The sequence below is a fragment of the Triturus cristatus genome, chromosome 5_2 (genome assembly GCF_964204655.1).
Source record: "Triturus cristatus chromosome 5_2, aTriCri1.1, whole genome shotgun sequence".
NCBI lineage: Eukaryota > Metazoa > Chordata > Amphibia > Caudata > Salamandridae > Triturus > Triturus cristatus.
This window is the reverse complement of record NC_140588.1, coordinates 405,987,348-406,002,579: the sequence shown is the minus strand read 5'-3', so window position 1 is coordinate 406,002,579 and position 15,232 is coordinate 405,987,348. Positions and strand designations below refer to the sequence as shown.

The following is a 15,232-nucleotide window of genomic DNA, read 5'->3' as shown; positions in this document are numbered from 1 at the left end:
GCCGTCACAATATAAATCTTGTTTTGCTCTCCCAGCAGAGCAATGAAAGAATGTGGTTTGTTAGTGCTCCTCATTTGTCTCCAGCACTCAAATATCTTAAAAGATATTTATTGGATCAACAGAGGCCACAATGTCATGCCTTATTGGTGAAATAAAACGTCACTATTAGAGGGCTGTCTTAAGTAAACTATGTGTTGCAATGAAGATTCCATAACGAGTCCCACTTTTCTTGAATATAAATTTGCGTATGTTATATTCTATGAATATTTCTAAAACTGTTTAGGTTTATTTGACTAAATCATGAAATTCGTGGGATTATATTGGGCCAGCCAAGTTTACATTTAGCTAAGGGTTTTTATGGTCTGGCTTGGAAGTGCATCTGTCGCCAGATAATTTTGAGAAAATCACCAGGAAAGGGGTGTTGACTCCGCCCACATGGTGGGAGCCAGGAATAAATGATTTGATTAGGCAGGCGCTGTGTGCTTCCACGAAAAAGTGCTAGCCCTCCACACAGGTGTGAATATTTTGTTTTGTTATCCAACTGCCTGAGCTTGAAATTTTAGAGGCATACGCATGATATCTTGATGCGATTAAAGTGTCTTAGATAACTAGATAATTTAGAGTTTTTTTCGCTAGCAGCAGCACAAAGGGAAGGAGGGCAGGTATTAAGCTACGTGGATTTTTAGGTCTTGCTGGACAGTGCAACTGTCATCTGACATTTTAGGCTACACTAAAATTATTCAACAGTTCTTAGCTTCCACACAAATACACATCCATTTCGATGTAATGCTTGACATAACAATACGTAAGTAAGTAATTTATTTGTACATGATTAATTAAAATCTTTACAAAGCAGTAAACCACATAACCATACAACATTCTTTTGGAGCCAGACCTATTGGCATTGCCTATGCTTGTTAAAATGAGGTTAATGAGCATTCAGCTAGTGAGCAATTAATTGAACATACACAGATTGAGAAATTAAAAGAAATACGACCTAAAATGCACAATCAACCACTATCTAACTTGGGGAATTTTAATTTTGAGAAGGCCAATGGGAAATCATAGTCAGAGAGAACTGAAGAAAAAAGAACAGTTGACTAAAAACCCACAACTTTGAATGACATAGAATGTAACACGCACCTCAAATTGCGCATTTTGTAGGCGCAGATCCCAATGTCGCTGACATTTGCTCTTGTTTAGTAGCTGTATAGTTGAATGATTGCATATCTGACAGGCTGTACGTCAGTCCATACTAGCGCAAAATTGACAAGTATGTTTAACAAATCTGTCTTTAGGACACTCCATGTCCTTCCTTGAGGGTTAGACGCTCAGATTCTTTGTTTTTCAGTGGATTAAATACGGTTCCCTATAGAAAGTCTCCCCATAGAAAGTCCCTATTTGCATTTTTGCATCTTAACCATCTTTGAACCACTTTCATTCGCAACCAATGCATAGTTCTTCTACCCAAAACCCAAAGGAAGCCCAAAATACTTTTTGAAACAAAACCATGGATATCATTCTTAAACAAGAAATATGCAACCACGGATTTCAAAGATGCTTCCGTCCCATATTTTAAGACAAGGGTGTTCCTCTGGAGTGGTTTCATTAACATTATATATATAAGGGATATGTTACAGTAGTACGCAGAAAGCGGGGAAAAAGGTTAGATGCATACATAGATTTTCCTACAATTTATTCTAGACTTGTAAACATAAACTACTAACGGAAATTATGCTACAACCTAAAAATCAGAGAACCTGCCCAGTTTTGTACACTATTATCTGTTATTTTGTTCATTCTGACTGTGAACCTTTGCTTAAACTTCATAATCAACTTCAATCATTTATGAACCATCCATGTATTAAACTGTATTTGACCCTAAAATGAAACCCACTCTTTTCGTAGGATAGTATATGTATTCTGTAACACAAATAGGTGGCTGCTGAAGGACCAATGTGGGAATTGTCAGTTGAGTAGGGAAAATATACACACAAAAAAATGGTGGGGCAAGGCTAAACAAGCAAACGAGCAATGGCAAACCGATAAATGAATGCGAAAGGAAGGAGGGAAATGTTCAGACGGAATGAAGAAAAATGCACTCTGTAAAATGTTTGGACAGCAGACATATCAAAGGTACTAAATGACTGAAGAGAGGCACTGGAGAGAAAGACTGAACATTAAGATTGTCTCGGAGAGAGAACTCTCCTAGCTCAGGAAAGAATGGGGATCCATTACGAAGGCAAGAGAAGACACTCCAGAGTGCAGAAAAAGAGATTCTCACTTTTCAAAGCCAGGTAAATACATTCCTGCAGACAACAATATATATATTGAAATTCGGATAAAATCTCAGAGAGGTCGCCAAAGAAAGACCTAAACTCGATCGGTATTGCTGGAAAAAAGGAAGGGAAAATGTCAATGAATTCTGAGTTGCAAGACCTGAAAAAAGTATTAAAGACTGTTGCATTCTAGTGAACTCATACATTGTTGGCACCAAAGAAATCTGCCCAAAACTCAGCTTAGAACTATCATTGACCATTAACTGAATTATAAGGACCGAAATGTAATTAGGTAAGAGGTAGAGAGGAAAGCACAATGTGAAGAACAGTGCAGAACTAAGTAGAAAAGGAAAACAGAGTTAAGTCCAGGTTCCAAGTGAAAATGACAGTTAACTTGTACACCCTCAACAACAGGGATCAGCAACCCCTCCAGGTTTGCAACATACAACTCCACACTTGCATTCCATTGCACACATTCTAAAGGTTTTGTCGCATTCCATGGCTCATGGAACATGAGAGGAGTAACTAGCCACAACACACATCCTGCCCCTTATAAAACAATAACACCAAGATCAAGCATAACGGAAAATACAACATGATCATAGGAAATCAGAAAATATAAAATGTAGATTAAAAAATGACAAAATTAAATGTTTCAACATAATAAGCAACAGGAGGAAACTAGACACCGTAAGTTAACAACACAATGCAGGAAATAGCAATAAAGAAATATAAACTGCAAGGTAGTATTAAAAGTACATTGAGTTGTTGAGAATTATTTCAAAGGTAAATATAGTCCTTTAGATACTTTGGTGCTCTCTCCACTCTGTTGGTTCTCCTTGCAGCAGAACCATGCAGACTATCACTTGACACAAGCTAACGCCTTCTGTTCTATAAAACTATAGATCTGTGGTGTAATTCATCTTTGCACAAGTACCTTAAAGTAAAAGCTAGTATGTGTTCTTTAGTGCTTACTCTTTGGCTAAACACAGTCCCAATACCAATTGCACTTGCATCCCCCATGATAATGCACAATTCACACTCCTGACACGGTTTTTATTCAGATTCTTCAACAATTATCACTTTAGTCATATCAAATGATTCTATTTACTCTGTATCCCAAACAAATGGCACTCCTTTAAGCAATAGTCTTTTAAGTGGCCTCTACAAAACTGTACAAGTGAACACATTTCAAACAGATTACCTGTCAAGACATGCAAAAGTATAAACTGGTACTGTCTGTTTAGCCTACATATAAAAAGGAGGGTGGTCCAGTATGTGATATTCTTGTAGGAATCACTATCTGCGAGTTGCTGGTGATTGAAGATCGCATATCAGTATAATATCTGATCAATGTTTCTACAAAGAATGGCCCGATACTTTTCTAATTCCTTCTGATGTTAATCCTCTAGCTTTTGGAGGAAGTAAAATCAATATTGTGGGATATTTATGAGAGGAAGTTAAGTATAAAGATTTTCTGATTTTCTATTCCAGGAAGATGCAGTTTTTGGTTGGAGAGATAAAGGATCCTTTGTATGTTATGTTGTGCTAAAACAACTTATAAAGTGACCGTATACCAAAAAGGTGTCTTGGCGCTTAAGGCAGGGCCCTCCCTATCTATCTCTCTTGTAGCCCTGAAGAACTGTGGTCGTTAAGAGATTTTGGATGCTCACATGGAGGTCTTTGAGAACAAATTATGGTGCATGAAAGGGTTTATGCTCAAAATTGTGATTAAAGACTCTGCTATGCCTGTACACCACATGGTGAGAAGTGAACCTGCAAGTAATAGATCACAACTTCTGGAGCATTTATGTCAATTGGAGAATGATGGTGTAATGGAGAAAGCTGATTCCTCTGAATGGCTTTCTCTTATAGTAGTGGCAAAAAAATAGGCAACATTTGTTTGTGTGCCGATCTCAGGTCAATAAATAACATTTAAGTTAACTGTCACCCACTACATTTAAGTTAACTGTCACCCACTACCCAAAATGTTAGGAATGTTTGCTCAATTGGGCAGGGCACATTACGTTATTGACCTTCGTTCAGCATACCAACCAATTATGTGAGAAATCAAGGACTTTGTCTATCCTTGCAGTATCTTTTGCAGCATATCATTTTCTTAGGATTTCTTTCCTTTTAAGTTTTTCTTCAGTATTTGAATGAATACAAATATGATCTTGATGCCTTTCTGGTTTGCAAGCGCAGCGGCATAAGGAGAGTATACGCTTTTCAAGATTATATTCTTATTCATGCTAGTACTGAAAAAGAACATAATATGTGTACAGGGAATGACTGTTAAGTTAGATAAATATAAATTCTTAGCTGCATGAGTTAACAAAGAAGATTTAGCCAAAAAAAAAATGGCTAAGGTTCAGCCTCCAACAAATATCAATCTGTTAAAATTCTTCTTAGGATTATGTGAATATTATTTATGCAAGATTTATTCCTTGCTGAACAACTTTATGAGTCGGCTACATGGTATTGAGACCCATCCCTAAAAATCATATCCTTATCTTTGACTGGAACTGGCACCTCTGTTATAATCCTCTTTGCTTGCAGTTTGCCAAGGTGTGTTGGTTGCAAATCTAACTGCAGATGGAACTTCAGGTAAATTAAGTTTATTCAATTCCTTACTAGCCAAAGCAGAGCTTTCGAAGCCATCAGCTAGATCATCTCTACTGAAGCTGAGTTTCTGCTACACAATAACTGCTCAAGTGCTTTCTCATCATACCAACGGACTGTCATCTCATCTCAAATTGATCAAAATCACAAGAAGACATTAGAATACGAAGATCAACAATAAAGTTGTTATCTCATGAGGCCTGAGTCACCAAGTGAAAAACCGATGTCTTTCCTTCATAACATGTGGTTGCTGTGAAAAATGTTTGTTTAGCCTTTCCACTGCTTAATTGTACTTATTCCCCTTTCCAAAGTGCCTGCTACTGATGGCAGACTCAGTACGTTGATTGAAAATGCATTGTCTACTGCATATATAGAACAGTGGATGTACACAAACTCCTTGCATGGCAAAAAAGTCAAGTAACATAATTTAAAAAACACAATTAGCTGGTGTGTAACATGTTTTTCTGAAGAAACAGTAGCTGCAATTTTTGCACTAGAGTACCAATACAAAACAAGTCAATACAAGCATACAACTACTAAAATTCTTGCACCATACAATTAGAAGAATGTGCTGCAAAAAACGTTTATGTAAAATATTGAAAATTACCTGCAATAATGAGCAATAGATAACAACCAACTTGTACACTCCATGTTGTGTGGATACGTTGTGAGGCACTGCGAGTGAAGCCCCCATTGCTACTAGTAGCAGTCTGTAAATGTAAACCAAGCCTAACCTTGCCTGAGTGTGATATTGCACACAGGCCATTACATCCAAAAATCCCATATAAAGAAAAAGCAATGCCGACTCTGATGTTGAAGCACTGCAGTCTCAATACAGCCTTTTGCTCACCAGTTCTTGATGGTACTTAAAAAATTCCACTTCCACAAGAAGATAGCATCCAATGAGAATTAAAAAGAAGAGTTCATTATTGTAGGAACACCAAGGGATATTTGTTGATTATCGCCAGATGTCAAGTAAAATTAAGTTTAATCATGGTACCTGGTGTAAACGCCAGCTAACAAGTACACCCTCTACAGGAGAGTTCAGCAATCCCTCCAACTGTCCACTATAGAACATTGAATCTGTAATGCATCACACACATTGTCAAGCTTCTGTCGAATTCCGGTGCCCATTGAACGTGATAGAAGAAACCAGTCACAATACACAAATCTACTGGCAAAGGTGGCAAATTGAAATTACTATTGCCAGACTACAAATTCAGAAGGTAAGTGGGTCGTTTAATGGTTTCAAAACACAGCTCTGAGACCTGTAGATTCAGTCCATATTCATCTTTCCTGCAAGACTTAAACTACAAAGAGTGGGTATGTGTGCTTCTTCATTGCCTCATAGAAGACCCAGGATTGGCTGGAGCAGAATGAAGAAATAGAGGGAGAAAGCAGTAAAGGCCATGCATACGTTTAAACGAGTGAACAGCAGTGACCAAAGAAAAGATGCAACTGTTGAGAGTCTGACTGGAGAGGACAGAGTGGACAAACAATATGAGATCGTATGAATATGAATTATAAGAGCGCAAGAGAATGGAGGGAATGGAGGTAGGAGTGTTCCTAATTAGGAAAGGGGTATACCACTGCAGGTCGATTCGTTGTTGGGTGGAGAGTAAGGATAAATAATATTGGCTGATCTCAGGAAAGGATGTTGCCAAACCTGGGTATACAAAGTATTTAAAAAACTCACTTTCTGAAAAGTTAGTGATTAAGTCCAGAGGAGTTATAAGTTAGAATTCAGAGTGCAGACGGGGATTGGGTGACATTTTAATTATTGAAAAGAAATGCAGGGAATTCAGTGTTTAACACATGAATTCCGCATGTTTTCCCTTTTTTTCTAGGCCTTTTCCCATGATACATTTTGTCAGGTTTCATCTGCAGGAATTTATCAGAGGAAAACTGAGAGGGTGTGATAATTATCACACAGTTCGTAATTCCTATCTCTGGGCAAACGAGTGTCGCTTTCATCAAACAATATTATGCAAACTTTGGGGCTTATTTATGAGCCCCTTGACGCACTTATGCGCCACCAGTCTGTCACTTTATTGATGCACATTGGCGGCATAAATAATGCGCCACATTGCACCATATTTAAAAAGTGATGAATCTAGGCAGATGTTATGTTATGTTATGTTAACTAGAATTTGTATAGCGCATAATCACCTGCAGGGCTCTTAGCACTTGTTGAGAAGACACAGGAGCCATCTGCCAATCCCGGGAGCACCTAGGCGGAGTTAGACAATGTCCAGTGCCTCCCTGAACAGATGAGTCTTGAGGCGTTTCCTAAAAGGAAGACGGGTGGGTTCCTTGCGGAGATTCTCGGGCAATTGGTTCCAAAGTTGGGGAATCAAAACAGAGAAAGCTCTGCCACCTTTAGATGCAGTTTTGACCCATGGGTAGGCTAAGAGGCCTGCCTTGAATGATCGAAGTGTGTGTCCCGGCACGTAGTTCACCAGGCGCTCCTTGATATAAGCTGGGGCCTGGCCATAGATGGCTTTATGGGCAATACAGAGGCCCTTAAACTTTGCTCTTTGTTTGACAGGGAGCCAGTGCAACTTGTGCAGCAGAGGGGTAGCCTGAGCCTTTCTAGGCAGCCCAAAGATCAGCCTAGCTGCATCACTCATGGTCACCTGCAGCTTGCGGATTAGTATTTCAGGGAGACCAATATATAAGGCATTGCCATAGTCCAGCCAGGACACAATCGTGGCTGACATGGTCATCTGTGGAGTGGTGGGTGAGAGAAGAGGGGCAAGTTTCCTCAACTGTCTCATTAAGCCCAGACAAGTGCCTACCACAACAGTGACTTGGTTGGTCATAGAGAGATTGGCATCAATCTTGATGCCCATGCTTTTTACAACAGGAACTGGCATAGGTGCAGTGCCAAGCTCATGTGGCCTGAAGAGGTCGTTCCAAGGGTTGCCTTTGCAGGAGATTACGAGAACCTCAGTTTTGTCCGGATTGACTTTTAATGAGTTGGCTGTCATCCAGCTCACAGTGTGTCTAAGAATGTTTGCACACAAGTGTGGGCATGCGGGAGTTATTGATCTGCAGGATAAGTTGGGTATCAGCTGCATAATTAAAAACTTGAAAGTCCATGCCTGCTAGGGCAGCCACCAAAGGCTGGAGATACACATTAAACAGGAGAGGGGACAGGGATGAGCCCTGAGGGACACCACAGGTGAGAACACCACTATTTGACATCTGCTCACCCAGTTAGATCCTTTGGGACCATCCCAGCAAAAAGGACTCAAGCCACTGGAAAGCCAATCTGCAAATGCCCATATTGGCAATCCGAAACAAGAGTTGGGCATGATTGACCGTGTCAAATGCGGCTGACAGGTCTAACAAAATCAGGGTGCTCGAATGTTTGTTATTGGCCCTCACTCTGAGCTCATCGATGATGTGTCACTCTGTAAACCCGTGTGCTACATTGTACCTGCGTCAGGCATAATTTATGCAGAGTGGGCGTTCCCATGCAAGAAAGCCTTGTAGAAGTGGCGTAGTGAAATCTGTCAGAGGAAGCCATTGCCTCAAAATCGTTTGCCTGCCTCAAAGCAGGCATAAGGGTGATGCAAGCCCTTTCACGTGGTGCTTTCCCCCTGTTAGAGGACATATTGCTGGAGTTGCCTCTTTTTTCAGACACACCCTAGCAATGCGTCAATTTTGCGCTTATAGATACGTCAGGATTCCTGTACAGTAAATACAGCGCATCCACGGTGTCGGAAGGAGGATGCCCTTTTGTAGGAATGCATCTAGGCCTTTATTACACACAGTGCCCAGGGGTGCAATAGGGTTGCACGCTCATTTTTATTGCCCCTATCAGAGAAGGGTTCCTAGATGCTTGTGCAAGATTGTGCAAATGGATATATGGATTTATGGATGGATGTGTGCTAGGAGTAGCTGGGTAGAAATATGGGTGGCTAGCTGTGGATGCATACCTGATAGATTAATGAATAGTGTGGTGTGAGTGAATGGATGAATAAATACAAGTGTGATAGGATTGAATGGAAAAATGAAGATATCAGTGTGGCTGAATGGATGGCTAAATGCATGGAGTGAATAATCAAAGGAATGAATGTATGGCTATGGATGAAAGAATGGACAGATGAGTGCACATGTGTATGAATGGGTGGTGAGTGCATTGATTTAAAGATGAACGGGTGGGGCAACAGATAGGCAGGTGGTTTGTTGAATCTCTGAGTTAAAATCACGTAGAGATGGACAGATTTATTCTACTCTCTCTCCTTTTTTCTATCCCGTGGGATAACACCACCCACAATTTCGCAATGTAGCTGGGTATAGTGGGTGAATATGTGGGTTGATGGAATCATAAATGTGTAGGTGTACGTGGACCCATATACATGAGCCTAGTCGACTGAATGGCGAATGCGGTGCCTGAACAGATAAATACATTTGTGGGTGGTTGGATTGATGGAAAACACGTGCATGTTTGCATATGATTGGCTGTCTACAGGAGTACAGATGAGTGACTATGGCTGAATAAATGGATGAATGATTATGGATGGGTCAGTCCCTTGGTATTTGTGTTAGAGAGATTTGCATGTATCTAGATTGTTCTTTGTCAGATAATGTAATTTTGTAGATTAATAGATGGATGGTGGCGGTTGAATTGATGAATGCATGGGTGGGAATGGCCAGATGTAGGAATGGGTATGTTTCTGGGATTGAATCGCTCAAGATGGATGCTTGAATAATTGGGAGTGGGTGGATAATTGTATTTGTGGCTCGGTCATCTCTCTTCTGTTGCCTCTATTTGTGCCTGATGTTCCTCTCTCATTCACCTTTCTATATCCACTAATTCCCATTTACGGACCAGGAATAACAGATACTAACATTGTGAGCCAGATGATCAGCAAAATTAAAACTTTCTTTGGGAGAAGGGTTGAGGTTAATAGTGGCTCTTTTTCATAGATATGTATTTTGCTTGATAAAGCTACGATGGGGGCAGATTTGTTGTTTTGCATTCATAAGTACATAGTATTTGGGGAAGAAAATCATACTGTGACCCTGTTTTGGAGGAGGCGTCTCGACTTGTTCACGGTGAACTTTGTGGTGATGCCTGTAGTGGTGATCCTGATGTATTGGAGGACTATTCCTTGCCGGACATTGCCATTCTCATGGAGAAAAACTGATGAAAGCTAATTTAAAGTCACCTGTTGCCTCGGACATGGCCTTGAGTCCACCCTTAGACTGTCCTCCTAAACGTCCTCCATTACCGGCTTTGCACAGTAGTATATCTTCTTCGAGGGCTTCCTTTTTAAGTTCAATCGAATCCCTAAATTGCGATCTTTCCATATGCACATGGGCACCAAGCCTTCATGCAGCCATCAAATTTGGAAATCGATGGGACGTTTGGGGGGACTTCCCACTCCGATATTTTACTCTCTGTAGAGAGATTCTTTCTTCAATCGTGACCTTGTTGGACAAAACGATTGCCAATTCTGATCATGTTCTGGATGTGTTGTCCCCCATTCTAAGGGGGTTGCAACACCTCATCTCCTTTGGTTTACGTCCAGGGAATGATGAAAGGGGCACTGAAATGAGATCCCAGGATACCCAGATAAATATATAGTGGCTTTACGTAGGGTGGTAGAAATGGGAGTCCGGGTGGGAAATTATGACAGTCAGGGGGCAACTCCATCTGGGCAATCCAATGATTTCTTTAAGGAGAATGTCAGTATGCCTTTATCTTCCTTCCTAAACCATATGTCTGAGGATGAATGCCAGGCTGCCCAAGGGGCAAATTAAATTGTATCTGTACTTGAGAATTCTCCTCCCATTTTCCTGATATTTAAAAAAGGGATTGCTCTCAATCAATCAATCAATCATTTGTAAAGAGCACTACTTAACCGTGAGGGTCTCAAGTGCTGCTATTGTTCGAAAAGCCAGGTCTTGCGGAGTCTTCTGAAGGTCAGTAGGTCTTGGATCTGCCGTAGGAAGATGGGGAGGGTGTTCCATGTCTTGGCCGCGAGGTGGGAGAATGATCCGATGCCGGCGGTCACTCTTCGGATACGGGGGACAGTGGCGAGGGCGTGGTCGGCGGAGCTGGCGGGTGAGGGTGTAGAAGCTGAGTCGGTTGTTGAGGTACACTGGTCCGGTGTTGTGGAGTGCCTTGTGTGCGTGGGTTCGGTGCTCAAAGGTTATCCTCTTGTTGACGGGGAGCCAGTGCAGGTCTCTCAGGTGGGGTGTGATGTGGCTACGGTGAGGGATGTTGAGGATCTGGCGTGCGGAGGCGTTCTGGATGCATTGGAGCCGTTTCAGGAGTTTGGCCGAGGCTCCTGCGTAGAGGGCATTTCCATAGTCCAGTCTACAGCTGACGAGGGCCTGGGTGACCGTCCTTCTCGTTTCGGTGGGAATCCACTTGTAGATCCGGCGGAGCATGCAAAGGGTGTTGAAGCAGGAGGAAGAAACGCCGTTGACCTGCTTCATCATGGATCGGGTCGAGTCGCGGATGACCCCTAGGTTGCGTGCATGGTTGGTGGGCGTTGGAGCAGTTCCTAGTGCGGTCAGCCACCAGGAGTCGTCCCAGGGTGAGGGTGTGGATCCGAGGATGAGGACCTCTGTCTTGTCCGAGTTCAGCTTCAGTTGGCTGTTTCTCATCCATTCGGCGACGGCCTTCATTCCTTCGTGGAGGTTGGTTTTGGCGGTCAGGGGGTCTCTGGTGAGGGAGAGGGTCAGCTGGGTGTCATCGGCATAGGAGAGGATGTTGAGGTCGTGCAGTCGGGCGATGTGGGTGAGCGGTGACATGTAGATGTTGAACAGTGTTGGGCTGAAGGATGAGCCCTGAGGTACGCCGCAGATGATCTCGATGGCTTCGGAGCGGAAGGGGGGGTGGCGGACGCTCTGTGTTCTGCCAGAGAGGAAAGAGGAGGTCCAGTCCAGGGCCTTCTCTTGGATCCCGGCGTCGTGGAGGCGTGTTCGTAGTGTGTGGTGGCAGACCGTGTCGAAAGGCGGCTAACAGGTCCAGGAGGATAAGGGCAGCGGTTTCTCCGTTGTCTAGCTCTTACTCCTGTTTCACAAAATGACCCTCCTAGTATTAAACTGCTATGTGCTAAACAGGATAGCGTCTTTCCTGAGAAGGGATCCTCTCTCTCGGGTTGTAATGAGGCAAAATCCCAGAAGGAGAAAAATAAAAGGATACAGGTTATTGCAAAGCGTAAGCCTAAAAATGTGAGGTTTCCCAATGCTTCTGAAGAGTCTGATCCCATTACTCAGCCACAAAAAGTAGAGGTGTTGTTGAAGGCTGGGCCTCTCACAGGTCAGCAGTCTGTGCCCCCAGAAGTAAATAATCTGCCCTCTCATTCTATTATAGAAGAAGTATTAATTCTAGGCTGCCACAGGAAGGAGAAGGGGCTCACGGATACTGGAGTAACCACCCTTAATAACTGTGGTAGGTGGAGTACGAGAACTGTGAAGGATGACGTTGAGGATAGGATCATTGAATCGGAGGCTGTGCCAAGGCAGAACAACATGGCCAACAACAAGGATGTGGCCTAACGGCTAGGGCGGTTGACCTTGAAGCTGGGGAACTGGGTTTGAGTCTCAGCAGGGACACTCAACCTCCTGTGATTCTGGGCAAATCACAATCTCTCCGTGCCTAACAAAAAATGATAAATGTATCCATCTGAAACGCAACTGGTCCACATGTAAAGCACTCTGATACCTTTGGTTCTAGTTCATGCTACATAAAACTTCCCCCCAAAAATGCCTTGAATTTTGTTTCCTTGTTCGATAGGGAAATAGGCCCACTGAATAGAAGTTTTATTCTGCAGTTTTTATCAGATATCAATGATTTGTGCCTGGTATCAAGTAGAGATATTGATTGGATGCTTCTGGTTTCTCTAAGGAAACTTCAGAGTTCCAGAGTAACATGTTCTCTAGGATCATCGTAATACTAATCCAGGCTTATGTTTACAATGTTCAGAATAAAGGTATTGATGTCTTTCCGTTTTATGAGACTGTCGACACTCAAATACATATTCAAGGGTGGGCACTCAGGTCCTCACTAGAGTTGTTTACAATAACAGGGGGGTTGTAAATCCATAGGATATCATAATCTCCATTGGAAGAGTCACGGGGAGAAGAGTGATCTATATTGCATCATATGTGGACCAGATGGTCAGGGAATCTAGAAAGGGAAATTAGTTGGTTTCCTGGAGTTGGGTGGCAAGTACACTGAATGCCTCCAAAGAACATAAAACTTCCAATGTTGTAGCGGCAGCTGATTGGGTGAAATTCTCTCCTGGAGCATGGCAGGCTTAGGACTGTCCAATTCCAAGCTAAACTTTTTAATGTGATTTGATTCAGTGATAATTTGATTACGGTAAACTTAGATTTGTTCTGATTTTAAATACAAAAATTCTTTTGTTTTCTCTTGTGCAGCAAAATGGTCATGCCAGTGGAGTTTTAGCTATTTTACTTAGTGGCAGTATAAACTGTAATCCAATGGTTTTTGTTCATCCCTCAAATCTTTGTATGCACATGAAGCTGGCTCTGGGCAATTCAATAAGAAGATTGCATTCTTCTGGTAAATGTTTATATTCTCCCTGCGAGGACGTCTGACTATCTAGTTGAGTCTATGTTCTCTTTTGTACATAATATTAGCATCTCGGAAGCATGCACACTGATATTTATGATGGGAGATTTTGATGTGAAAATCTCAAATTGCTCTTCCGTGACCTTTGAAAACCTGGAGTTGGATGAGGTATGGAGTATTCCAGATACAATTTTACCAGGTAAGATTAGATCAGGCAGGGATTAAGCTTCCTGGATTGCCTGAGAACCAATGACTTTGTTGCTTTAAATGGCAGATTCACAGAGGATTTCCAAGCATATTTACTTTCCATTCCTCTCAAGGGCAATCATTATTTGATCATATTGTGGTTTCTTGCCAAAAGTTAGGCGCCTGCACACAGTTTAAGGTATTGAGGACGGATCTAAGCAACCATAGTATTATCTTGGAGGTTAACGATTTAGAACTCAAGGTGCTCGAGTCCTGGAATCCGAGAGATGATATGATTGTTTTTAACTAAATAAATGGGTGTAGCTTTTGGTCAGATATTAAAATGATAAGCTTGGCAGGATGTGTTAAAAAATCAATTTCTGGTCCTATACAAGAGAACCCTATTGCATGGTTTGAGAAGCAGTTGTCTCTATTTCAAATTGTGTGGGAGTAAACACAAGCTACTACTGCTAAACCCTTGGTGACTACCTCCTCTGAGGTAAAAAAGGTAAATCGGGTGCTAAACTCCCTAATAATGGAACAAATTAAGCAGCCATCACTACTGAGGCAAAGGGAAATCAATTGGTTGAAGTGGGTGGGAAGAGACTGAAAGCTTCCAAACACAGAAGGGAGGAGGATCAGAAATGGATTAAGCTGAAAGAAGTCGCATTTTCTGGTGATTTGAGTAAATATTGGTCCCTAATAACTGAATATTGTAATAGTAGATTTAAGGCTGAAGCAATTTTAATAACCGACGCAGAGTGGATCCAATATATCTTGCAGCTATACGCTTTTGACTGTAGTGGCAGGTTTCTGTTGGAGTCGACTAATGAGTCCACCCCACTGAATGTATATGACCCTCCTTCCTGTGAGGAGATAGAGAGTTTTATTAAGTGTGCTAGGTACTCTAGGACGATGGGCCTGGATGATCTCCCTATATCTTTCATTGAACAAGATGTTTCTGCATGGGCCCTTTTTCTCCATCCCGTGTTTCAATATTGTTATTCACATGGGACAATACCGTCCTCTTGGACAGGAAGTATAGTAGTGCCCTTACATAAAAATGGGTCCTAAAACTTCTGCAGCCAGGCAGATTGCATTATTGGATGTGATTGGGAAACTGTTTGCCAAGAGTATTCTTCTTCACCTTCAGGACTTGCCATTTGGTAATAATCTTGTCCCTGTGGAGCAGGCTGGCTTTCGTATGCATTGTGGCACCCTAGATTATATCACGGCCCTCCAAACTCTGATTGAGAAGTATCCAGAGTGTAAAGGAATGGCTTTATATGCTGCCTTTATAGATTGTTCCAAAGCGTTCAACAGGGTTGATCCTGGAGGATATTGGCTGTATTAGGGATCCCTGTGCACTTGCTTAGCCTCTGTACTCTTCTACCTGGACTCGGGTCCTGATGAGAGGGAACAGGGCTTGTCAAGTAAAGTAGAAACTCACAATGGGCTGAAGCAAGGGTTCGTACTAACGCCCCTCCTCTTTCCTCTTTATATGTCTGACTTGCCGAGCAGAGTCACACAATGTAAGGGGGACCCACCAAAACTAGGAACAATTAATTTTGGTTGTCTTTTC

General features: G+C 42.0%; 1 protein-coding gene across 2 annotated transcripts in view; it reads left to right on the top strand.

Moving 5' to 3' along the window:
* DDC (dopa decarboxylase) overlaps positions 1–15,232 on the top strand; it is a 423,065-nt gene that overhangs the window by 394,098 nt on the left and 13,735 nt on the right. The gene's annotated exons all lie outside the window — the stretch shown is intronic.